This window comes from Dermacentor albipictus, chromosome 4 (genome assembly GCF_038994185.2).
Source record: "Dermacentor albipictus isolate Rhodes 1998 colony chromosome 4, USDA_Dalb.pri_finalv2, whole genome shotgun sequence".
NCBI classification, from domain to species: Eukaryota; Metazoa; Arthropoda; class Arachnida; order Ixodida; family Ixodidae; genus Dermacentor; species Dermacentor albipictus.
The window spans coordinates 61380027-61406113 of NC_091824.1; the positions used below are offsets into that span (position 1 = coordinate 61380027).

Here is a 26087-nt window from a genome sequence, read left to right on the forward strand (position 1 = left end):
GAGCTAAAAGCGTTTCTTGCATAAAAAAGGACACACATAGTAAACGCGCACACGCACGCAAGATGCATTAAAACAAATGTTATTTGCAGAGTGTTACTGATACCTCTATCCCGAATGAATGTTGTGGACGCTTTAATGGTGTGCACTTGAGCTCTCGGATATCGCCATGGCCGAACGACGCCCCGCTGGTGAAATCATATGCCGTGTCGCATGTTTACAGTGTTCTACAAAAAGGCAGTTGACGTTGTAAAAGTGACTAAAGAAAAAAATCAATCGATCTAAGTCCACATCAACACCGAATGTGGGACACAACGGCGTGCTAGACATATGTACTTTAAGTAAGCAATGCCTTGTGTAAGCGACATTCAGGATAATGCGCTTAAGATAGCTTCGATCACGGCTATGAAGAGCGCGGTGCATACGAGAGAAACACTCGTTCTCAACTTTAGTGTATGGCCAATATTACAGTCCGGCGTCACACAACAGGCTACAATGAGAGCACGACGAAACGGCTGACGCAAACGCCACTGTGTCGCTTTCTAAACATTGTTTCAGGGTCAGGTTGGGTGAGTCACTCTGCAGTTCCAACCACAGGGTGAGCTCTGACATTATTTTCTATGCAACAGTGGGCAACCATCGAAGCTCAGCAGTTTGTCTTGAACTGCAGCGCATATTCTAAGTACGTAATGCCAGTTTCTACTAGTCTTTCAGGCTGGGTAACCGCAGGCAATGCAGAGTCTCCCGAGAACAATTAAAATCGACCACTGGCGGACTAGATGCAGAGAGTTATAACATAACGCCACTTGGAGTGCAGCAGCTGCGGTAGATGAACTATGACTTAGCTTTTCTGTGGTTGTGGTCTTCATTGCCGAGATCCGCACTCGTATTGCTGATGATGTAGGCATGACCGATACATTGATGTGAATGGAGAATCGAGCCCTGCAAATACTTGTATATGTGCCATAATGCTTAATATACCGGGGCTGAAGTTTGCTGAGTTGTGCTAAAGCTGAGCATCTCAGCTTTTCTATCGATTCTAGCAATAGTTAGAGGGTTGAAGTTGAAGTTGAATCTCCTCCTATCTCTCGGAATATCTCTCCTACTCTACCAAGGGTAGAGTAGGAGAGATAGTCATTGATATTGTAGGACGAACTGCCACGCCTCCAAAGAACGAAGTTCTGCAAGTGGGTGGCCACGGTCTCCAGCCACTACTGCAGAAGAGCAACAACAATTTTCTGCATGCGAGAAACTTGCAGCGGCAGACGCCTGCGCTCAGTGACGGCGTCCACAGTCGATGTGTTCTCGGGGTGGTCGGGACATATTTGCAAGAACTAAGCTTGCGTGTCTTTGGGAAGCTTGACATTCCCTGCAGACGGGTATTGTAGGCAGGAAGGTAACCTCGGTGCAGATCTTCACAGAGAGTGTACAGCCGAAAGAGAAAGTCAACTTCTGCCTGAACTGCTCAGTTCCTGCAATAAATTGGGGCCGAAAGCGAGCTTTCTTTTTTAAGCTCTGTACATGGCGGTGAAAAGGGTAGATGTTTGGGCGTATTGGTAATACATCGTAGCACAAGTACAGCGCAAAAGACGTGGGTAAGATAAAGAAACAAAAACTTAACCTGTCATGAATCTGTCAAGTCACTGTGCTTGTCACTTATCAAAAGAATCTGTGCTTTTTAGACGATGGCGGTAAGAATGCTTCCAACCTCAAGAACGCTGCGAATGACATCGCTCTCTGTGGACGCTGTGGCCACCAAACTTCTCGATAATATAACGAGACCTCAGGACAGCAGAAATCTCTCAATGGGGTCGAAAGCTTATAATCATATTAGTTTGTGCCGAATTTACCTTAAGTGCTACAAGTCCTCGTTGATTCTACTCAGTCAAAAAAGAAAGAGCCGGGGGCACTAAAGTAGGCGAATGACAGAAGTAGACGCGATCTTAACGGTTTCTTAAAGGTGTGAGATGTCGTTGTGACCGCATCGCCAGTGCCTTGAACAACAACAACAAAAAAAAAACTAATAAATTTAAGTTATTTTTTTCAGTGAGGTGCTTGCAGTGCTGTTTTCTATATATCTCCCCTGAAATGATAAAATGTTTATTCCTATGAGGCCGTTGCGGATAACATAATAAACACAGTAAAGAATACAATGCTATGTTCGCTCTGCCTCATATATAATCTTTCAGCAGCAAAGCACCCTTTACAGGAGAGCCTTACGCTCGTCGACTCTTTGGTTACAATGTCATGTGCATAATATAGGAGTGAAGGAGTGCGCCTTAAGTAGACCATAACAGCAAGCATTGGTGCTGTCTTAGCCGATTGTGCAAAGCGGGAGCCATGAGCTCTGATTAAAACATGTAGGAAGAATGTTCACAAGGAAACACACACGCGCGTTAAAACGACATTAACATGTGGCAGCGCGAACAGTTCTTGTTGTTTCTTCAGTACTGCACATGTATATTCAAATGATGAATAACGCGTGTATTATGCTGTCGCACTACTATCGAGATGATACAAGGCGTGCAAAGATGAACACAATGTTTAGAAAAAGCAATTAGCAAATAATACTTCTGCGGTCGAATTCGAGCATGACTTAAAGGTTTAGACCAGCTTTGCCGTTTTCCAAAACCATGCCCACTATGACCTGAGGTCTATGACCAACCTACCACCGTTTGCATTGGCTCAAACCTCTTGTAATGCAGAGGCTACAAACACTCAACAAAGGAAAGCGAACAGTGCATACACTCATTGGAATCACGCGTACAACGTACAAAACAGCGTACGTTTCAATAAAGAACAAGCTCGAAACAAGCATGTATCATTATAAGCAACGACTCATACTCCCGTAAGCAAGCATTGCAATGGGTTATAGTTCTGTGCGCAATGGATCATACCCACTTAAGCAAGCCAATGCAAGGGCTCATACCCACGTAAGGCAGAGGCTATAAGCGCCAACAAAGGGAAGCGAACGGTGCGTACATTCACCGAAATCACCCATACAACACAGCGAATAGCATACGTTTCAATAAAAAACAAACTCAAAGCAAGCATCCGAACCACCAATAAAGCATCGTATGCCTCCCACAGCAGTCGTAGTTGCAGTGATACCACAGCTTCACTGGCCATTCACTTTCGCAGGACCCGGATGGCGAGTAAACTTTTTTCTTTCTCAGATCTGCTCCGCCTACTTCGTTCCTTCGTAGGTACCCATGTAACTGCTGTATGGCGTGCGACGTGGTGCTATAATGAGCAACTGCAATGCAAAATTAGAGAAAGCAAGGAGAGGAATGCAAAGTGCGCACGTGTCGACGCTTAGCGGCACCCATCTCACTTCGCGTGACTCCTCACGCGCTAGGACGCGCGTTTTCGCAAGCAGGCGCAATTGTGGAGTAGCTGACTCCCGCGCAGAAGTCCTGGGTTCGACCCTTGCGGGAACTGGCTTCTGTTTTTTTTCATTCATGGCAATAGCTGCGACGAACACCGATGGCAGTGGCAGACAACGTAGCCAACCGAAACGGCTACTGGAATGAGCCCATAACAGCTTATGCTGTAAAAGCAGTGAGAAGAAAATGCGATGGCGTGAGGAACAGAATACGTCGCCGCTACAAAGGGGAGACATAGCAGAAGGGTTCCAGTTTTGAAAATTTTACAGTTGGCATTATCGCTGGGAGCTTAAATGTCATTTCACTATATTATGTATATTCCCACTGCCATTTCTCTGTTTGCTTCATCTTAATTTATATTCTTTCGGGCATGAGCGCAGGTACCTTTTTTAGGGAATGTTTTAAAATTTATTGAAGAACATTGCAGCAAAAGCGTTTATGTAAGGGTATGTGTGAGAGCGTGTTCGCAATATGGTATTGTTTAAGAACGTCAGCCCTGAAAATGTGGACTAAAACAGCACACACGACATGCACGCAAGCCCAGTGAAATGCTCATACATTCAAAAGCTCGTTTATTTACACAAATAGGTTCTACACATATAGCTAACTTGGTGAGCCAGAAACAGCCATTGCCGTTAAACGTGCTGGAATTAACAATATGGAAGGGATAACATGTGTTTTGATTGCATTAATTTGGTGAGTCATCATTTTTTTATCCTTTTATGGAATTATCACAAAACATTGTGCTTGCTTGCAGTCATCAAAAGTATTAAAACACTGCCTTCAGGGCGCTCAAAAAACAACAAAATATACAAGAAAAAATGTGTAGTAATTTAGATGTACGCCGCATCTTACGTGAGTCTTTCATGAGACACATATGTGCGACTTTTACGCGACCGCAGAAATTAGAGAACACGTTTTGCGATTTTGCTTGTGCTATGACGTCCAGCGCCGCCCTCTCTGGAGAGCATTAAACTGGTTGGTCTTCAGATAATTTTCAGAGACCGTGGCCCTGGACGTTGCTGGTGCTTGAAGCAAAGATGGTGTTGCTACACTACGTTGCGCCGACAGGTCTTTGTTGCTGTTTAGAGACTTGTTGTAAACCTCAAATAGTGCGCGCAACTAGTGCTCTTTCGCTCTATCTCTCTATTTTTTGTCTGCTCTGTTCACTTCTTTATCGGGTAGCAAACTGGACGTGCGTGTGGTTAACCTCCCTGCATTTCTTTGTTTCTTTATCCCTCTCAAGAATGTTATATAATTCCGCAACTTTTTTCCTCGGTTATTATTAGTTCCTGTATTTGCTCCATACAGGCTACTGTACGAAAGAAGAAAATTTTTTAGACCTGCAGACAGGCAGGTACTATAGAGGCTAAGTAGTACTCGGCAGCCCTATGTTTGTTGCCCAGTGGCTTAGTGATCACCTTACGGCTCTGCGCACTTCCACAGATTAAGAAAGGCGAGCAATAAACAAACAGAAGTGGAGAAGCGCTAGGGCACATTTATTTCGCCGTTGTCATCTCTCCATGCACTTCACGGAAGAACTTAGGCTATAGTGAAACAGCATTAAAAGTTATGTAGTACTGCCTAGTAGCATCCTCTGTAGTACCAGTTGAGATTCTGAACTATTGCATTAATGACGTAGCGGTTATGCATCTCTTTTTTCTAATTGCAGCGTTAACACTTGGGAATTGCTTTCAAGTAAGTTATTCTGCTTGCGTTACATTTTCACTGAAATGTACAAATACAATAAGTTAATAGACAGAAGTAAAGAGAAAGCGCATAGGTTAACCAGCTTGAACCTGCTTTGACAGCCTAATCTAGGAGATGGGGAAGCGGTAACGAAAGAAAAAAAATGCGATAAGAAGTTATGAGCGCGCACACAGACCAGCGTTCGCTGGGCATTCAATGGTGCTCGGTTACCTGAGCTAACCCAAACCGTTGCTAGATTTTATATCACAGGCTTTTCTTCCTTTCTTTTTTTCTGAGGAGGGGGGGGGGCGCATTGGCGTAAAGTCTACGCGCTACGATGGCACTTATCTCGACGCAGTGAAAAACCTAATGGCGCTACCGATTAGCGAACTGCCGAACGAGAACCCGAACTTGGCTCTCGCGCGGCGCGCTCCTTGTTCAATTCAATGCTGCTGGAGCGAGGCGACGCGGCGGGTCCGGCTCGGATCCGGCGCGAAGATGAACCGGTGGATAGCATCGCCAAATGACGTCGTCGCAAACACTGGCTAGTCGATGAGAGCACGCTCGTTTCGCGCCAGTGAATGCGCGGAACCTCGGCGTGTCGAGCCAGAAGGACGACGCCACCGCCGCGCCTGACCAGCGCGCTTTGTTGGGGAGCGAGCTTCTGCGTGCGGCGGATAGGCGCACTGCCCTAGTCAGTTGAGGAGAGAAGGAGCTCACGCGGAACGCTGTGAGTCTGATATAAAGTGGTGTTGCTTACCCGAGAACGTGCCAGTTCTTTATCGTCAAGGATTAGACAAAAATAATGCGGGTCAATCTTGGCTTTCTTCAGACGTAACGCGCATTATTGGTTGTTTGCCTTTAGCACCCGTGGTGTTCAAATTGATCACGTGTATGAGATAGTATGAAGAAAAGACGTTCCTTGAAAAACGAGGACGCGTTTGCAATCTTCACGGGAGCATCGTTAAGGCTGAATGTTTTATTGTAGCAAATGAGTTGAGCTGGCGAAAATACAACGGCAATATCGAAAGATTGTTTCTTTTATTATTTTTGTAACGCATAATATAAGGATAAACACCTACTGAATGCCTTCCCTCGATTTTGATAAAGAGCTGTGTCATTTCTCTTTCGAAATGGCTTTTGGGAAGGGTAAAGACGCACTTGTTCAGAAAACAACGACGATAATTGTGAATACAATGAATATCCGAACGCCTCAAGGAAGTAATTCGCTTTATTACAGAAGTGGTGCGCTTGACAAGGTACAGTAACCTGCAGAATGAGCTGCGACACGGTGCACGTGTCCAAAGGGTCCCAAAACATCACCGCGGCGTTGGCGTACGAAAACTTGGTGCAATAAATACCATTAACTGTAACGTTGTTTAGTTCTCCATTTATTTGTATGTCGGCACCACCGTGTAGCGTTCGAGCTTGCTTGAACGTGGGCACCATGTTAAAGTTGAGATTGCACGCGACTAAACAATGGTTGCAGGAAAATATCTGGCTTGGATATGTTGTTTCATTGTGTAACTCTGCAAAGAAAGGAGCCGTTGACTAGCCTATCTGTAGCCGTACTATAGCTGGACATAAGGGTTGTGTTGGGCAATAAAAATTAATAAAAGTAAAATAATTAAAATAGGAAACTAGGCCCTGCCTGCTGATTATAGCTGGACAGTACGTGAGTTTCAAACAGAAATATGACGGCTGTAATTCGGCAAAGATTACGCTCCGCTACGCAAGTGCGAGCGCCCTTTCAGTCGCCGCCTATTGTCCCAACCTCCGTCCGGTAACGTCCGACGGCCAGCCACCGACCACAAGAACAGGCTCAAGAGCCAAAAAAGGACAATTGAAATTTACAGTGCGCGAAATATTAAACCCACGTGTAATTGGCGTGCCACCAGTGAAGTTCAAGGCTGAATGAACAATGTCGTCGCGAGTTCTGTGCAACTAGTTATCGCGAATGCTATTGGCGAACATAAAACCATGTTTTCTTCAAGAGCTCCAATGCTCCAATGCTTATTTGCTTTCTCCAATGCTTTCTCCAATGCTTATTTTGATTTTCATTCGTGTGCTTTGCTTACTATTGTACTGAGATTATTAAATAAATAAATAAATAAATGTGTGCGTGCGTGTGTGTGATAATAGAGAGAGAAACGGAGAGATAGACATACAGATGAACACGAGGCAGGAGGTTGCCGAATATTAGCCCTTATCCTCCATGTTCCTCGCCTTCAGTGGCCATCGATACGTAAGCCGACACACACTTCTTCCGCCTTCGAAGTGTGTGCCAACAGCCAACACGATAAACGAAAAAGAAAAAAAAAAGACATGTGGCAGAACCCATCTCACGACGACTGTCGATGGTAATGCGTTTACCAATGGATCAATAAAGCGACATAACGTATTGCAAACCGTCGAAACAAATCACGTATGAGGCGTCTACCGCAACGGGTCTCCTTTTTCGTGCTTCCCAAAGAACACTCGGTGCCATGCAGCGGCGCCGCCGCTAAGCCGGCGTGTTGCTGCCGAAATGCATGGCGCGCCGATGCATGCGAACGTCGTGATTTGTCCTCTGACTTGCCGCCCACCCAGTGGCACATACTCGGTGTCTCGACTTGGCGAGTTCATTGAAGAGCGGCACAAAAACAGCGCTTTGTGGCGAAACCTGCCGAGGTGTCTGGTTCCTGACCTTAAGGAATCCATGTGAGGTGGGCCCGATTCCCCTCAGCATCGGATAAATTTGAAAGATCTTTCGGCTCACTGTCCAGTGGCACACCCCTACTGGCACATGTGGATTGACCCAACCCGGCATCAAAGAGGTTCATTGAAGACCAGCACAGTACGATTGGCACATACCAACCCAGTGCTTAAGTTGGCGTTGGTGTATTTGAAGAGCGATAAATGCCAAGTGCCGCATCCACAATGAACCGTATAGGCTGGAAATGAGTTTGCTGAAGAGTCGCACATATGCACACTTTGTCCATACTCAGTGGCTCAAGTTGGTCCGATGGCTGGTTTCGAACCCTGTTCCCTCAGCACAGCAGCTTGATGATCGAACCATTCGACAAAGCAGAAGGTAGTCCCAGGTTGGCAGAAAAATTGTTAAATACAAACATACGTAGATAGAGACGTAGATAGATAGGTTACTTCAAGGTCTCTCTGAGAGTAACTAAGAACGCTAACGCATAAAAAAAGTTCCGCAGAATCCATCTCATCATGACTGTCGACGGTAATGCATTTAGCTTCAATCAATACAGCGACACAACGAAATGCCACCGTGGGAACGATGGGCAAAACGAGAACAAGGTGAAAGCGGGAGCCAACGTTTTGAAAAGTGGACTTGTCTTTTTCAAGGCGACATATGCTTTCCTCGGCACAGTATACATTGGTAGAGTTCTTCAAAAGGGAGAGGGGCTAAGGCGGGTGGGTGCAGCAACGCGCGAAGTTGTGTTAATGGCGAGGTCATAGAACTGAGAATGAAGGAGTCCTGGTGCACAAGGCTGGTGACACGGCTACACGGCTGTCTGTCACTCACATGTCAACGGCATGCACAGCCCCTCTCTATTACCTGCTTCGCTGGTGGTCGTGCGCTATCGTGTCCCTGAAAGAGATAATAGAAGGAGTAGCAGGAAGCGTGGATCGTGAAAAAAAAATGTTACAAAATACTTAAATGAGATAAATAAATAAATAAATAAATAAATAAATAAGTAAATAAATAAATAAATAAATAAAAGGAAAATAGGAAAGAAAGGCGAAGCAAAAAGAAACACTAAACAGCCAAAGTGTTGTTGCCTATAGCTTGAAATTTAGCGTAGCGAATAGATTCTAAAGTTCCCGTTGAAACGTTTATGCCTATTGGTTGCAATGTCTTGAACTTATGCATAAGGTATGATTCTCCGTATTTGCTTCCTCGTTCAGAATGTAAATTTGACCAAGATGTAGAGTTTAAGTTCAAAGTTATTACCTGATTGGTTGAAATGCTTGGCGACGTCTTTGGGGAGCTTTTGTGTCCGTGCGATGTACGTTTGTTCTGACGCAATACAAACGCAATAACAGATAAGGCTGGGAACAGGGAAATAATTAAGTCGCACTCAGAATTCCGACCATCCTTGAGCTCTCGAACGGATGGCTGTGCGTATCATGTAGTGTTGTCTTTTACCTTTTGTTATTCTTTCTTTATTGCGTTTGTTGTGCTTCTGTATTCTTACACGCATAATAATTGCTTTTGCTATTTTTGTCAAGAATGGAGTGTCCTTACGCTAAGTACCTTAGTCCACTCTCACGGGTCACGTGATGAGCAGCGCCAGATTAGCGCACACGTGTGGAAATGCACAAATGCACGCCTCACACACACACACACACACACACACACACACACACACACACACACACACACACACACACACACACACACACACACACACACACACACACACACACACACACACACACACACACACACACACACACACACACACACACACACACACACACACACACACACACACACACACACACACACACACACACACACACACACACACACACACACACACACACACACACACACACACACACACACACACACACACACACACACACACACACACACACACACACACACACACACACACACACACACACACACACACACACACACACACACACACACACACACACACACACACACACACACACACACACACACACACACACACACACACACACACACACACACACACACACACACACACACACACACACACACACACACACACACACACACACACACACACACACACACACACACACACACACACACACACACACACACACACACAAAAAAAGCACTTGCAGCCAAAGGATCAGTGATACAGACGCAGTCTGCCCTCCCACTTCCCCTGATGCCGATTTAACGAGCTCTCATTCATTACCGTTCCTGTATTTCTCATTCTTCCACAGCTTCGTGGTTTGTTTCACCTTGTTCACTTTTGCTCCTCATAAATATTGAGATGGTACGCGCTCTCGCTTCGTGATGTTTTTATTTTGTTTCCGTACCTCATCATCGTGCACATTTTCCTACATATCTATATTTAATTCCCTCTAGCCCTTCGCTGGCTGTTCATGCTAGCTGCTGCTCTTGAAGTTCTGAGGTGGCCTTAGTTTTTATGCACCTCGTAAGGAAAAAAATAAATAAAAAAATCTCCCGCAGGTTTCGCATGTTCCCTCGCAGCTTCCGGGTCTGCTGGCTCTTTTACTAGATAAGTAATTTTGGTGCAGCATAGGGGAGTGGTCCTTTTTCTTGTATATTCTCAAAGATGTGTAGAGATTTTCTTCTTGAGCTTTAACGGAAAGCAATAAACGACATGGAAATATTTATTGTTCTTTCTTCAGAGGCCAAATAGTTGAGTATTTTTCCCAAACTCACTAAGACAAGTGACAAATGTTTATTAGCACTTGTATTAACTGCCCAGAAAGAAATTCAGTTTTCATGTTTAAAAATGATTTACCAAATTGCGGGAAAAAAAGTGTTCAAGATTTCTCCGTAGATATTTGTTGCTTTTCAACGCTTGAACTGGTTCCACTTTCCTTATTCAAGGAAATATTATCTATACTATCTACTATACTATCTTTCCGGGCTCCAAATATTTCAAATATATTTTTACGGAGATGCCTTGGAATAATGTTTAAAAGGCACTAATTACTGAAAGAATAAAATGCGTCTGACATGACAAGCGAATTTTTTATTCTGGAGCAATTTCTTTTTGAAAACTAAAAAAAAGACTTTGGTACTGTGTTTAGCGAGAAAATACAATCCTTAAAGATTAGTTGAACGTTATGCGCTGGCTCATCACTCGGCATGGTGCCAGAGGTGATAGGTGATAATTATGGTATACATTGCAGCGGCTCCGCACCGTGAATTTTCATCAACCCAATGGAGTACTATGATGGACAAAGGCTTCGCTCGAAAATCTACAATAGTCTTCGTGGAGCCTCAACTGACAGCGGTTTATGCTAGCAAATATGAGAATCTAAATAGCCTAATGTACTCGAGTGCTATACAAGTACTTTTCCTTTCATTTCATTTTTCATTTATTGTACCCTCAGGGCCGAAGCATTAGAGGGGAGTGTCAAAAAAACGTTTCTGTGAAAAGATACACTTATACATGGAGTTATATAATGTACCAATACAAATACAATACCCTAATTAACAAATTTATTATGATACAAATCAACAAACTACAAAACAATGTAGAATGAGCAGATGATACATGTAAGCACAAGCAAACAAGAGGAAAAAACTAGAAATAACTGTAAGGCATTATTCGCTGCTCTTACAAACCACCGGTCATTTTGTGCCAAACGTTGCATTATTGCTTCAGCTGCGCTTTTTATCTTAATGTCGTTAGAAAGTCGCCTACTCTGATTTGATAGCGTTTTTTTTTTTCTCTTTTCTTTGATGCGCAAGTTCCACAATAATGTGAAAGTCAATCAACTCAGTCTAAATGGTTAAAAGTAAATTAATAAAATTCTGTTTTACTTTCCAAAACAACGATCTCGTTATGAAGCACGTAAGGCGTAGTGGGGAGACTCCGAATTAATTTTGGTCACCAGGGAGTCGTAAATCCTGAAGCACCTAGGCTTCGTGGCAGCGTCCGTGCCTGCCCTTATCAGAAAGAGGCTAGCAGAGGTAGACGAGAGCAAAAGCACTATTTAAGAAACGAGGTTAGCGAACAGCGTTGGATTGCGCACACAGGGCGAAAGAAAGTCAACACGCGTAAACAAGCTTGCTCAGCAACAAGCGCTGCTGAACGCTGCCCGATAAACCATGGCCCCGACGGCCCGCTCGCCTCACCCACGCACACTGGCTGCGATGTGGCGAAGCGGACTTCCCCTGAATGTTTGTCAGCGTCCATTTGTGTCAGCATGGTTGCGATTGCTCTGAAGTGTGCGGAGCATCATACGGACAAGTGTGGCGCCACCGTACACACAGCATCTTCATGTGGATGCCGCTGCTGATTCGTCATTCATAATCGGTGGCGTATCATCTCGGTGATACCCACAACCTACACCTAAATTTAGTTGCACTAGCGTTTCGCTATAGCGCCTTTATCCAAAATGCGAAACGTCCCAGCCGGGTTCGTACTTGTGACGCTGACCTCGGAAGCGCAACGCCATAACCGCTAAGCTACCACGGCGGGTCAGTCAGATTGTTGTGCTGGCCACAGCGTAAGAGAACGTTGCGGTATCTACTGTGAAAAGACGTGAGATCAGAGGAGCAGTGCGTAATTCAAGAGTTCTTTGACAGAAATAACAAGACCTCCTTGAGAAATAACGACTGGTTCTGAACGACTTGTATTAGATAGTGAAACATGTACGTTCGAGGAATGATTTGTAGAGGGACAAAGAAACCATAGGGGGAGTGGAATTTCTGCCTCGATAATAAAACGTAAAGAAAACGCTGACACAAAGTTGCAAGAAGAGACGTTGTTGTTGCGCCAAGGCGAATATAGCTGCCTAAAAATTGAAGAGGACAGCGCCGCAGTCCTCTCCTTGACATACGTACTGCACTTGTACGCAAGTCTTGCCGGCGTAGTTTGCTTTTGCGCTTCCTTTATGTGGAGCCACAACTTGTCCCCTTAATTTTGAAAATTTGCGCTAGTTCGTCGACCATTGTGAGGTCGGATGAAGATTTTTATCCGCGTACAGCGTCGCTTTCTCAAATTGTGCAGCCGAGACACTTCGTATTTAATTTGCAGCAAGCGTTGTGTGCTCCCGGCACGTCTCGAGGTACAGCACAATTATACGTAAGTTTTGTTTATTGTGCCTTCCGCATTTACTCAACGACATTCTGAAGGTATGCGTGCTATTACAATTCGACTGTATGCAATGTCATTTCTAAGGTATGGTGTATGAAAATACGATTCAGAACGCATGTACTGCTTTAGCGCGAAGTTTCTCTGTACGCGGCGCTTTCACTGCTTCTCGAAACGGGCCAAGGTGCGCAGTTACCACAACTGAGAATTTCCTAAAACAAGCCTAACTTTCTCCTGCCATTTGTCGCGCGCTCTCTTATTCCTATTGGCAGCAGCCGCCTTGTTCCACTTTTAACCAGGCGGCGACGTTTATATCACAAAATAACTATGTTTATGGACATCCGGTCGACACGTATGGGTTTGAGGGTACATTCATATTATTGTGCGCTTGTGATTGCAAGAACAACTTCGCTTGAGGGAGACACGTAAGAAAGATGAAATGAGATCGTCGAAATAATGTAGAGGTGAAAAAGAAACGGAAAGACGAATACGTCAACGTTTATAATGGTCCTTTGCTATTCTGTAGAGGGACAACGAACACAAATGACCGGTACATAAGAGGCAGAATAATTAAACAATAAATGTGCTCAAAACGCGAAGCGCACTTCAAATAATTTACACCCTTATTTACTTTCGAGAGAGTAAATTATTTTACAGTGTGCGTGAGGACTTTCATGGGGAATATTATGCACTCCGCATGCCATTATTAGGCGCGTTAATGAGCATTTAGAGCTCGTCTATTTTCACTGAGGTTTGGAACACTGTGCCACATGGGCATCAGAAAATAAATGAGTCTGTCAAGCATGCTGAGGCACTTTCTTGCTTTGCGGAGTAGCGAGGCCCACAGAGCAGGAAGCAAGACAAGCATATTGCTCAGTGGCAATATTACACGTCACTTTCATATCAATTCAGATCTAATTGCTGCACATTACTCTGTTATTCTACAGAATGTTTGTTCCCGGCTTTTGCTTTTTGTGGACGAAGCAACTTTCTGGACTGCCCCGTTTCATTCAGTGCAGTGAGCTTCGTCGCTTCGCTGTTGTTTCTTGCTTGTGCCTTCTGTTTTTCTAACTCCTCGAGGTGTCAGAAAAAAAAAATGCTAAGGCAAGGAACGCATACAAATTTTGCTTTTAAAGGAATCGTCGATGCCTTCTCTGATGAAGAGTTTGTATTCAACGACATGCGGGAACAGTGTCAGGTTTTGCCGCCTGCGAGTGCGCAGCGTTTCAACTGCTGCTGCGAGTTCAACGAATGGGCTGCGTGAAACTTGCTCTTATATCGTGATACTTACGTCCAATAATATTAGAAATCAAACTTGCCAAAACTAGTTGTACTGTTTTTTCTTCTTTGCGTACTTGGAATTACACAGTATACCAATGCACTAGAAAGATAGCTTCAAGGAGACTCGGCGTAGCCACCAGGATAGACCGGAGAAAGTTAACTTTCTTCATTCTGGAATATTATTCGGAATAAAAAATAAATTTGCCTCATTTCTTCTTAAAAAGCTCCCTAGATGATTAGGGTGTCGAGAAAGCCGTGAGTAATGACGCCTCACGTAAGAAATTTTTTCGTTTACAGGTACGAGTGATATGCAGTGCCAAGATAAAACCAGAAAATAGACGATTACCTTTGTGAAAAGTAGCAGTATGACCGCTCTCTTCAAGCGCTCTTTCATGTATTACACAGCATCTTCCAGAGCCCATAACCATCCTCCACCATCTCTCATCCCTCCATCTCTCTCTTCATCCTCTGTAGTCCGGCAACCCTCACTGTCTGGTATTTGGAAACATACAACCCAGCGGTGGCGGCCATTAAGTAAATACAGGCCAGGCAGCGCCATTTTAGTGCATGGAAGAGACCGGCGCAACGGTTTTCTTGGAGGTGTAATAACGACCACTTAACGCGAGCAGCACCATAGATGTGAAGAAAGAGGGTGCTCTAAGATGCATTTGACTATGTCGCCTGGTGACGTAGACGTGCTTGCATTGTGCGAGTAGGCAGTTAAGACCGTTTTCACTCGACCCACATTGCCATTGCGAGAGCAGATTATTGATATAGGGCAGACACACGCCTCACGCCTGAGAAATGTGAGGCGGAGTGTTGACATGCTATAAAGACGAACGCTTAAGAGGTTGGCAGGGCCATCGCGGTCTTTGTTAGTCATTCGTAATGATGCGCGTGGGGCGAGTGGTGAAATTAGGCAGCATTTGCATTATCAACACATTACTGCGGCATCCAAAACAGCTGCCAGAATGGGCCACCGTAGCCATCGCCGTAGGACACGCGTATTTTGCATAGCGATTAGCCCCTGCTCACGCTTGTCTACATCTCGCAGTGCTCACACCCTTTACGACGCCAGAAGAAGAGGGGCGGGGGGAGTGGCGGTGGCTGTGCAAGAACACCGGCAGCGCGCAGCGCTATGAGTGGCGAGGCGCTCGTTTATTTGGCGCTAATTAGGCAGCGCGAGAAAGCAAACGTGGATAATTAGCGACGTGCTTCGCTTTGGCACGAGGCGACCCGACATGATGGAGAGGTGTCGCTCGCTGCCGCTTGTGGCAACAGTTACGGCACGTTTTCTTGCGGTGTCACGTTTTTTTTTCTTGTTCTCATTTGGTACCCTGTGGTTGTAGCACCGCCACTGTTGAGCGCCACTACTGGATTACTATCCGTACACCCAACATCGGGCGTATTGGGGAAAGGAAAGCAAGATAAAAAAAAAAGCTGCTGGAATAAAACAGAAAGCTCGCTATTTGGGTAAAGAAAAAAAGTGCAATTCTGTTTTACTGCTTTGAATCTCTCAACTGTGTTTATACTACAAGCCGCTCGGTATGGCGGTAATAGCCCTGCAGTTAGCGAGCGTTAGCTTCCGTTTATGAAGAGGCGAAACACGGATGAAGAAGGCTGTGGTGGTGGTTAGTGGTCAGTAACGTGATTCGGTCACTGGAAAGTTCGTGTGTAATCGGAGTACTCGTTGCTAGTGTGCGTTTCCGTGGTTTTCGCAGCGTGTTGCCGCTGGAACGATTTAATTTTCTTTACCTGCCAGCGTTCTTGGTATAGCGCTTCAGAACTGCTACAATGTTGCTTCATAATCGAATATTGCTAAACTTTCGTCATATTGCAAAAATAAATACGTTTCCACTGTTTTATCCATAGCGTAGCCAACCCCAATTGCTTCTGCCTTTTTCGAGGCTCCACAGTGTTATTAGAATTGGTTACTAGAAATGCGGCAAGCTTCCATCGCCAATTAGCGCGGGCAGATATTTAGCTCGCCTAATTCTTTATGCCTAGCGGCAAAGCGTCCCGAATAAAATGAAAAGAAGCGCTATTAGGCTCTTGCAGTTCGCGAAACAATTTCTTGGTGCCCATTAGAATCGGGAGCGCACTCTTCAAATTATTTTAATTGCATTCCTCACACTGGAGGCCCTTGCTGATAAAACAGTTGTCAGCATACTTTCGAAGTTTCCTTCGACACATTCTAGAATTTCACAGTATAGTACTCATTACAACAGTGGATACATGTCAGTCGTTCATGCTCTTCGGCAATTATTATCTTTTTTTCTAGAGGAGAAAACACTTTTGCAAAGTGAAGGGAAGTAGACCACGGGATTGCGTAATATAAAACCTGGCTCTCACCTACGATTAAAAAAAATAACGAAAACGCGGTTATAACCCCGTTCAATCATTCATCGTACTGCTTTCTAGACCATGCTCGAAAATCGCGTCTTTTGGGCAGCTTCATGTCACCGTATGCGTGACGTAACTGTTGCTCGCAGCTTCGGGGACAAGGTTGTGCCGGTGTTCCGGTCGAAATCTAGATTTTTGCGCATGGTTTCTGTTGAATTGGTTCATGTGTGCAGCAGACAGAGACCGTACACGTATGTTGCTAAAAACAGGAGAAAACGCGATTAGGGCTCGAATTACAGCTCCACGGGACTGCCCTATGGGCAGGAATATTATTCACCTAGATAGCGGGAACGATGCGGACATTATAATAAATTTATCGTTTTTTTTTGTAAAAGCTGGAAGTCAACGCATACTCGCCGCGGTGGTTTAGCGACTATAGTATTGCGCTGCTAAGCACTAGGTCGCGGGATCCAATCACGGCCTCGGCGACCGCATTTCGATGGGGGCGAAATGCAAAAACGGCCGTGTCCGCGCATTGAGGGCACGCTAAAGATTCCCGGGGGGTCCAGATTAATCCCGAGTCCCCACTACGGCGTGCGTCTTAATCAAATCGAGGTTTTGGCACAAAAAACCCCAGAACTCAATCCAATTCAATTCGATGGACGTCAACAGAGTGTGGGATTTACTTTCGCCCTTGCTCCTATTAATCCTGTTTGAATCAGGATATCCACGAAAGACGAAGAAATTATATCACGTGTTGTCTGTCTAGGCCAGAGCAAGAATAGTCATGTCAGATAAAGTATCACACCACTATCTCCATCACGAATCTCGCTTATTAAACCACTTAATCTGTCCCCATTAGCTGCAGAGAACCACACGAAGGTGGTGGTCAACCTGTGATGCCGCAGGAAGCTTTCAAATTTCCTTGATCACGACGGGCCTCCAATGCAAATTTAACCTCACATTGTTGTCAGAGAAAGAGAAAAGGCTGGAAGGTTAATAAGATGCATCCTTCCCATTTGCTACCGTGCACTTGAGAGGCAAATAGGCATATAGAGGTTAGATATAGAACAGAGACAGAAAAGTAAAAAATATATAACGGGAAGGGCGTCCCAATTAGAAGCGTTCACAAAGCTTGGTGCACCTCGAGAAGTACATCAGCACTTGCACAGCTTCTGACACGATGTGCAGTCCAGTCCATGTGCAGAATTGCTGTAGATGTTATATTGCGCAAGAACACGCTCACAACTCAGCCGTTTATATGCCCCGCCAGCTCTCTTAACTCCAGTTAACCCTCTCGATTTAAGCTAGTTTAGCAGGGTGCTCGGAGGAATTATCAGCCATGACCTGATAGTGATATGACGTTAAAAAAATTTAGAAGTGATTACTACTGATTACTACTGCTGTAACGAATCGCCATGTAGTGGCACGCTTAAACAAAATGTAAGAATTCAGAATTCTAAACGTGGACTTTTTTCTTTTGGAAACTAAGGCACGCTCTGGTCCTTCTTCGAAATTCGGTAAGTGTAACATGAACGATAGGTACAAGTAATATTTATAATTACGACTATTTGTATCATGTCAAGGCCTACACGATGCAGGAGCCAACAGAACAAGCTGTGAAAAACAATTTGAGCATGGCTGCAGGCCTTTTTCCTTATTGACATGATTCAACGAGACTGTGGCGCAGAAACAAGTACCGGCTGCTTGGGTCTTGATCATGTGGTACACACAGCATACATGCAGTTTCAACATATAATCTCTAACAATGTACAACAAAGCTACAACAAAGTTGCGTTGCCACATAAAAGTCAAAATAAAACACGCCATTACAAAGACGCTCCTAAAGCAATAATTCGATGCGAACAAAACAAAGGAAACGCTCAAGCACTGATGCAAACTGCAATAATGTCAAATGTGCACAGTGACAATAAAAATAAAGGATTTTTATGTAAATATACTAAAGGCTTAATTGTTCATGGTTTAAAACGGCGAATAATAACCATCTCCTCCAGTAAGGTTTTGCTGCTTTAAAGGGAACTTCTGCATAATTCTTGCTTCTGTAATTTCTGTAAACTGAGTGGTTTATGGTCTAATACCATTATCACGACTTCATTCTTCGTCTAGGGGTATCATGATGCAGGAATTTTAGAGAAAGCTGACATAGGGGTCTTCGTCAACAAAGCCACAATCACACTACGAATTTCATCGCGGACAATTCGGTGTAAAAAGTAATATTTTTTTAGATGGCAGCCACTCACAACGGAAGAATAAGAGTTTCAATGTTTCTGTCCAAAGGTAATAGAATGTTGAATGAAGCAAGCGGATTATTATCAAGTCGATAGAAACCCATGAAATTTTGGTCAGATCACGTATTTTGAATGATGTTACTTTTAGAATGCAGAGCAGCACACTTCCTGAAACATGGATGGAAATCACATCACCATTCCAATGTGCTTGTGCTGCAGCATCGGCTGCTGTGCTGCTTGGCATATTTCTATGTCCCAGTATTCACTGCAATGTATGTCGGGCTGCGTTTGGTTTACCTTTGTGAACTTTAAGTGTCTCATAAATCATAATGCCATGATTCGTTTTAATTTTCTTACTGCAAAGTTATGCGAGTGCTCCCTGGGTGTTGTTGACAAATACGCCCTTTTGCAACTGTCTTGCAGATTTCATCGCGCATAGAATAAAGAATAGCTAAGTCCTTATTGATGGGGTTGATGTGATAACCTAAATAGTTTTTGTTTGTTGAAGTTTTGCATAACAAGTGCTGAATTTGAAGAATATCCTAAGCTGGCGCCATCCGTGTAGACATGTATATATCCTGGATATAGTATATATACATTTGGTATAGTGCTGGTTGGTCAGTTGTATTTAACATGTCTCCTTTTCTAATTATGCCCTCCACGGCCAACTACACTTCAGGGAGCTTAAACGGCCATTGAGAGTATTCGACGTATCAGTTCCCATACTCGTTCCTTCGAAGGATATTGTCACGTGGTGGTGACGTTGAATAAGACAGTAGCAATACTGTGAACAAGAAAACTAACTTTTATTGGGCGAACCTGTGCCCACAAAACAGGCTACACTTATAGCGCAACGATAGCGGCGAACACGCTCGGCGATCGTCGAAAATCTGATCAGCGGGTCAAGCGCGTCGGCTTTTATAGATCAGTCATCGAATGTTCCAGATTAACTGATGGGACCCGCGTGTCTTCCACAAAGTTCTACACCATTCGTGTCACGCGATGAAATCTGATAACACAAGGTTCGGGGACAACAGACACGCGGATAGAAGCGTCGATAACTTTCCAGAAACGTCGGATACATGCAGGCGCGTCCCTCGCTCTGCGATTAGTTGTTAAGCGGCGAATCGTGGTTGCCCGATAAAGATAAGTACACGTGTCATTACCCCCCTCTTAAAAAGCATCGACCCGATGCTGCAAACAAACGAAAGTAACAAAGAAAAGCACTCGTATCAAAGAAAACAACAAACTAAGGAAGTTCATCAGCGTCCGTCAAATGGTTTAAGGTGCACCACGTGGACCACTTCAGATCGTGCGCGGCGCCGCTGTGAGTGCGAAATGCCGTCTGGCACGACCTCATAGTCCAGTGCGCCAATACGTCGGATGACCTTGTAGGGTCCGAAATAGCGTCGCAGCAGCTTCTCACTGAGTCCTCGCCGGCGTATCGGGGTCCATACCCAAACACGGTCGCCGGGCTGGTACTCGACGAAGCGTCGTCGGAGGTTGTAGTGTCGGCTGTCGGTACGCTGCTGGGTCTTGATCCGTAGGCGGGCGAGCTGTCGGGCTTCTTCGGCGCGCTGGAGATAGCTAGCGACGTCAACATTCTCTTCGTCAGTTACATGCGGCAGCATGGCGTCAAGCGTCGTCGTCGGGTTCCTGCCGTAGACCAGCTTGAACGGCGTGATCTGTGTTGTTTCTTGTACCGCCGTGTTATAAGCGAATGTTACGTACGGCAGGACGGCATCCCAGGTCTTGTGTTCGACGTCGACGTACATCGCTAGCATGTCGGCGAGGGTCTTATTCAGCCGCTCCGTAAGACCATTCGTCTGCGGGTGGTAGGCCGTTGTCCTCCTGTGCCTTGTCTGACTGTATTTCAGAATGGCTTGGGTGAGCTCCGCTGTAAAGGCCGTGCCTCGGTCGGTGATGAGGACTTCTGGGGCGCCATGTCGCAGCAGGATGTTTTCGACAAAGAATTTCGCCACTTCGGCTGCGCTACCTTTCGGCAGTGCTTTTGTTTCAGCGAAGCGGGTGAGGTAGTCCGTCGCCACGACGATCCACTTATTTCCGGTTATTGACGTCGGAAAGGGTCCCAGCAAGTCCATCCCGATCAGCTGAAATGGTCGGCAAGGAGGCACGATTGGCTGTAGTAATCCGGCTGGCCTTGTCGGCGGTGTCTTGCGTCGCTGACAGTCTCGGCATGTTCTGACATAACGGGCGACGTCGGCGGTCAGGCGCGGCCAATAATACTTTTCTTGTATCCTCGATAGTGTCCGGGAAAATCCGAGGTGTCCAGCGGTCGGATCGTCATGTAGGGCGTCCAATACTTCTGGACGAAGTCCTGACGGGACAACAAGAAGGTAATTGGCGCGGACTGGTGAGAAGTTCTTCTTCACGAGTAGACTGTCTTGAAGCGTGAAGGAAGATAATCCGCGCTTAAATGCCCTGGGGACAACGTCGGTGTGCCCTTCCAAATAATCGACGAGGCCTTTAAGCTCCGGGTCCGCTCGTTGTTGTTCGGCGAAGTCTTCAGCGCTTATTATTCCTAGGAAGGCGTCGTCATCCTCGTCATCTTGCGGCGGCGGGTCAATGGGGGCACGTGATAGGCAATCGGCGTCCGAGTGTTTTCGTCCGGACTTGTATGTTACAGTGATGTCGTATTCTTGTAGTCTGAGGCTCCACCGTGCCAGCCGTCCAGAGGGATCCTTTAAATTCGCTAGCCAACACAAGGCGTGGTGATCGCTGACGACTTTGAATGGCCTGCCATATAGGTAAGGGCGAAATTTCGCTGTAGCCCAAACGATGGCGAGGCATTCCTTTTCGGTTGTAGAATAATTGCCTTCCGCTTTTGACAACGACCGGCTAGCGTAAGCTATCACGTGTTCATGTCCATCTTTTCTCTGGACTAGGACGGCACCGAGGCCTAGGCTACTGGCGTCAGTGTGGATTTCGGTATCGGCGTGCTCGTCGAAGTGCGCAAGTACGGGCGGCGACTGCATGCGTCGTTTGAGTTCTTGAAATGCGTCGGCCTGCGGCTTTTCCCACTTGAACCCGACGTCACATTTAGTTAGCTGCGTCAGCGGCTCAGCGATGCGCGAAAAGTTCTTGACAAATCGCCTGTAGTAGGCACACATGCCAAGAAATCTACGCACTGCCTTCTTGTCGATGGGCTGCGGGAACTTTGCTATGGCCGCTGTCTTCTGCGGGTCGGGGCGGACTCCAGATTTGCTGATGACGTGGCCTAAAAATAGAAGCTCCTCGTAAGCGAAGCGGCACTTTTCCGGCTTCAGTGTAAGTCCTGATGACCTGATGGCCTCTAGTACTGTTGCAAGCCGCCTAAGGTGAACGTCGAAATTTCCGGCGAAGACGACGACGTCATCCAAGTATACGAGACAGGTCTGCCACTTCAATCCTGCTAAAACCGTGTCCATCACGCGCTGGAACGTTGCAGGCGCCGAGCACAGTCCGAATGGCATAACCTTGAACTCGTAGAGGCCGTCTGGGGTGATGAAGGCGGTCTTTTCGCGATCTCTTTCGTCGACTTCTATTTGCCAATAGCCAGACTTGAGGTCCATGGACGAGAAGTATTTGGCGTTGCAGAGCCGATCCAATGCGTCGTCTATCCGTGGGAGGGGGTATACGTCCTTCTTTGTGATCTTGTTCAGACGACGATAATCGACGCAGAAACGCAGGGTTCCGTCCTTTTTCTTCACCAGGACAACAGGGGATGCCCACGGGCTTTTCGACGGCTGGATGATGTCGTCGCGCAGCATTTCGTCGACTTGTTCTCTTATAGCTTCGCGTTCTCGCGGCGAAACGCGGTAAGGGCTCTGACGGAGTGGTCGAGCGCATTCCTCGGTGATTATGCGATGCTTGGCGACTGGTGTTTGTCGAATCCTCGATGACGTCGAAAAGCAGCCTTTGTATCGTCGGAGCAGACTTCTGAGCTCCTGTTGCTTAATCATAGGGAGATTTGGATTAATGTCGTAGTCTGGTTCGGGAACCACAGTCGTCGGGGTAGATGCGGCGGAATCCGAGAGGACAAACGCATTACTTGTTTCCAGAATTTCCTCGATGTACGCGATCGTCGTGCCCTTGTTGATGTGCTTGAACTCCTGGCTGAAGTTTGTCAGCAACACTTCAGTTTTCCCTTCATGCAGTCGAGCGATCCCTCTTGCGACGCAAATTTCACGGTCTAGCAGTAGACGTTGGTCGCCTTCGATGACGCCTTCTACGTCAGCGGGTGTTTCGGTGCTGACCGAAATAACAATGCTGCAGCGAGGCGGGATGCTCACTTGCTCTTCGAGCACACTCAAGGCGTGGTGACTACGAGGGCTCTCCGGTGGTATCGCATGATCTTCCGACAGTGTTATTGACTTCGACTTCAGGTCGATGACTGCGCCGTGTTGGTTGAGGAAGTCCATACCGAGAATGACGTCTCGTGAACACTGTTGGAGGATAACGAAGGTGGCAGGGTAAGTCCGGTCATGAATGGTTATTCTTGCCGTGCAGATCCCAGTCGGCGTGATGAGGTGTCCTCCAGCGGTTCGAATCTGAGGGCCTTCCCATGCGGTCTTAACTTTCTTCAACTGGGCGGCGATGTGTCCACTCATTACGGAGTAGTCGGCCCCTGTGTCGACTAAGGCAGTGACTGCGTGGCCGTCGAGAAGCACGTCGAGGTCGGTTGTTCTTTGTCTGGCGTTGCAGTTGGGTCTTGGCGTCGGATCACGGCTGCGTCGTGTTGAACTGAAGCTGGAACGTTGCGTCGTCAAGTCGTCTTTCGTCGGTGTAGTCTTGGCTTCCCGACTTCTTCGGGACGGCGGCGTGTCGTCATTAGGTCGTCGAGATGGTCTCTTCGTCGTCTTCGTCGGCGGCGGAGGATCTTCGTCAGTTCGACGAACAGCAACCGCACCTCCATCGGTTGCTGCTTTTAGTTTTCCGGATATGGGCTCGCAGAGCGGCCCCGGGCTGGGCCGGTGTACGGTCGGCGCTGCGGCGACAGGTAGCGGCCTGGTGACGGCGAACGGGACGGTCGTCGAGGGCTCCACTGAGTGGCGGCGAGGTAGTCGGCGATGTCACGTGGGCGCTCTCCAAGCTGTGGACGCGGCGCGTTGACGGCGAAACCTCGCAGTCCCATCTCTCGGTACGGGCATCGTCGGTAGACGTGACCTGCTTCACCGCAGTGGTAGCATAGCGGGCGGTGGTCAGGAGCACGCCAAACGTCTGTCTTCCTCGGGTAGCTGCGCTGGGCGACGGGTGGGCGTGCTGGCGGCGGCGGTGGTGGTCGACGGAATTGCGGCGTTACGGGGTCCTGGCGCGGTCGTGGAAGGGGACCTTGACGGCGGGCGACGGCGGCGTAGCTCATCGCTTGCGGCTGAGGCTGCGGCGGTTCTGGTTGCACTTGAGGAACTCCAAGCGATCGGTGCACCTCTTCTTTTACGATGTCGGCGATCGAGGCCACTTGAGGCTGCGACGAAGGCAAGACCCTCCGCAGTTCCTCGCGCACAATGGCCCTGATGGTCTCGCGCAGATCGTCCGTGGCCAGCGATTGAATTCCTGCGTAGTGGGTAGAGCCTGTACGGCGGTTGAATTGCCGGTTCCGCATTTCGAGTGTTTTCTCGATGTTCGTCGCCTCAGAAAGAAACTCTTCGACGGTCTTCGGTGGGCTTCTTACCATCCCGGCGAAAAGTTCCTCCTTTACCCCACGCATCAGTAGGCGGACTTTCTTCTCCTCGGTCATATCCGGGTCGGCGTGGTGGAACAAACGGCTCATTTCTTCCGTAAAAATGGCAACGTTCTCGTTTGGTAGCTGCACTCGGGCGTCCAGCATAGCTTCAGCCCTTTCCTTGCGCACGACGCTTGTAAAGGTGCGTAGGAAGCCGCTACGGAACAGGTCCCACGTTGTCAAGGTCGATTCCCTGTTCTCAAACCAAGTTCTGGCGGTGTCTTCTAAGGCGAAGTAGACATGCCGCAGCTTCTCGTCGGAGTCCCAGTTGTTGAATGTTGCGATTCGTTCGTAGGTCTCCAGCCATGATTCCGGGTCTTCAGTCGCTGCTCCATGGAAGGTTGGTGGGTCCCGAGGTTGTTGTAGGATAACAGGGGACGCCGGGGCAGCCATTGGCGTTGTCTTGACCACGATCTTCTTTGTCGTCTCAGGTAGAAGTCCGTGCTCTGGGGGCAGTCCTTGCAGTCTGCGGCTAGCACGCTGGTCTTCGGCGATGTTGGTTCTGTCCTCGGGCTTCGGGCTTGGGTCGCGACTTTGCGGGGGCGTTCGGTACATGAACGCACAAGCACCTCCACCAGATGTCACGTGGTGGTGACGTTGAATAAGACAGTAGCAATACTGTGAACAAGAAAACTAACTTTTATTGGGCGAACCTGTGCCCACAAAACAGGCTACACTTATAGCGCAACGATAGCGGCGAACACGCTCGGCGATCGTCGAAAATCTGATCAGCGGGTCAAGCGCGTCGGCTTTTATAGATCAGTCATCGAATGTTCCAGATTAACTGATGGGACCCGCGTGTCTTCCACAAAGTTCTACACCATTCGTGTCACGCGATGAAATCTGATAACACAAGGTTCGGCGACAACAGACACGCGGATAGAAGCGTCGATAACTTTCCAGAAACGTCGGATACATGCAGGCGCGTCCCTCGCTCTGCGATTAGTTGTTAAGCGGCGAAACGTGGTTGCCCGATAAAGATAAGTACACGTGTCAATATACATATGGGTAAGAATTTCTTTCTGGGGACTTTGTCCCTTTGTCAATATGTCTAGAGCCAATGGGTGGTTTTCATGCTGCGTTTGAAGCCGAAAAAAAGAAACCACTACTTATTGCGACTGGTACGTTCAAATGCACATAGATTATGGCTTAAAAAAACATGTCAAGTACCTCGCACCCGAAGACGCATTTTGTGGCCTAACGTCATGGCAGTGATATGTTGTTCTTGAGAGCGACTCCGTACCCAATGTGACTAAATCACCGCACGACAAACATATTCCGCAGGAAGCAGAATATTCCAAACGCCAGCACGATGGTTCAGTGGCTACCGTAAGCATTTCAAGAACGCTTTGCAACAGCATCTATAATTCCAAGACTAAAGTATAAAAGTGAGCCCGGAAAGTCGGCTGATCACTGCAGGCAGTTATGGACAGCGTTTTCAGTATGTCACGTGCGAGCAGAAAATGGCGCACATAGTTTCGAAATGCTAGTTTCTATCTTGGCTTAATGCAGGTATTTATATTCTTCACTCGTTCACGTAAAATGTTGCTGTCTTGTTCCTATTGCGAAGCGCCCGTCGAACTCTTGGCTAAGTTATTGCTGTGTC

The 26087-nt window shown here is 46.8% G+C and overlaps 1 long non-coding RNA gene across 2 annotated transcripts in view; it reads left to right on the forward strand.

Moving 5' to 3' along the window:
- The window catches only part of LOC135896421 (uncharacterized), an 80347-nt gene that overhangs the window by 45176 nt on the left and 9084 nt on the right, over nt 1-26087 (forward strand). The window contains exon 3 of one of the 2 annotated variants that reach the window (XR_010562700.2): nt 6313-6445. The exons of the other annotated variant lie outside the window; for it this stretch is intronic. This is a non-coding gene — a long non-coding RNA (uncharacterized lncRNA). Of the gene's footprint in view, nt 1-6312; nt 6446-26087 lie in introns of those variants that run through there. 2 annotated transcript variants of the gene reach the window in all.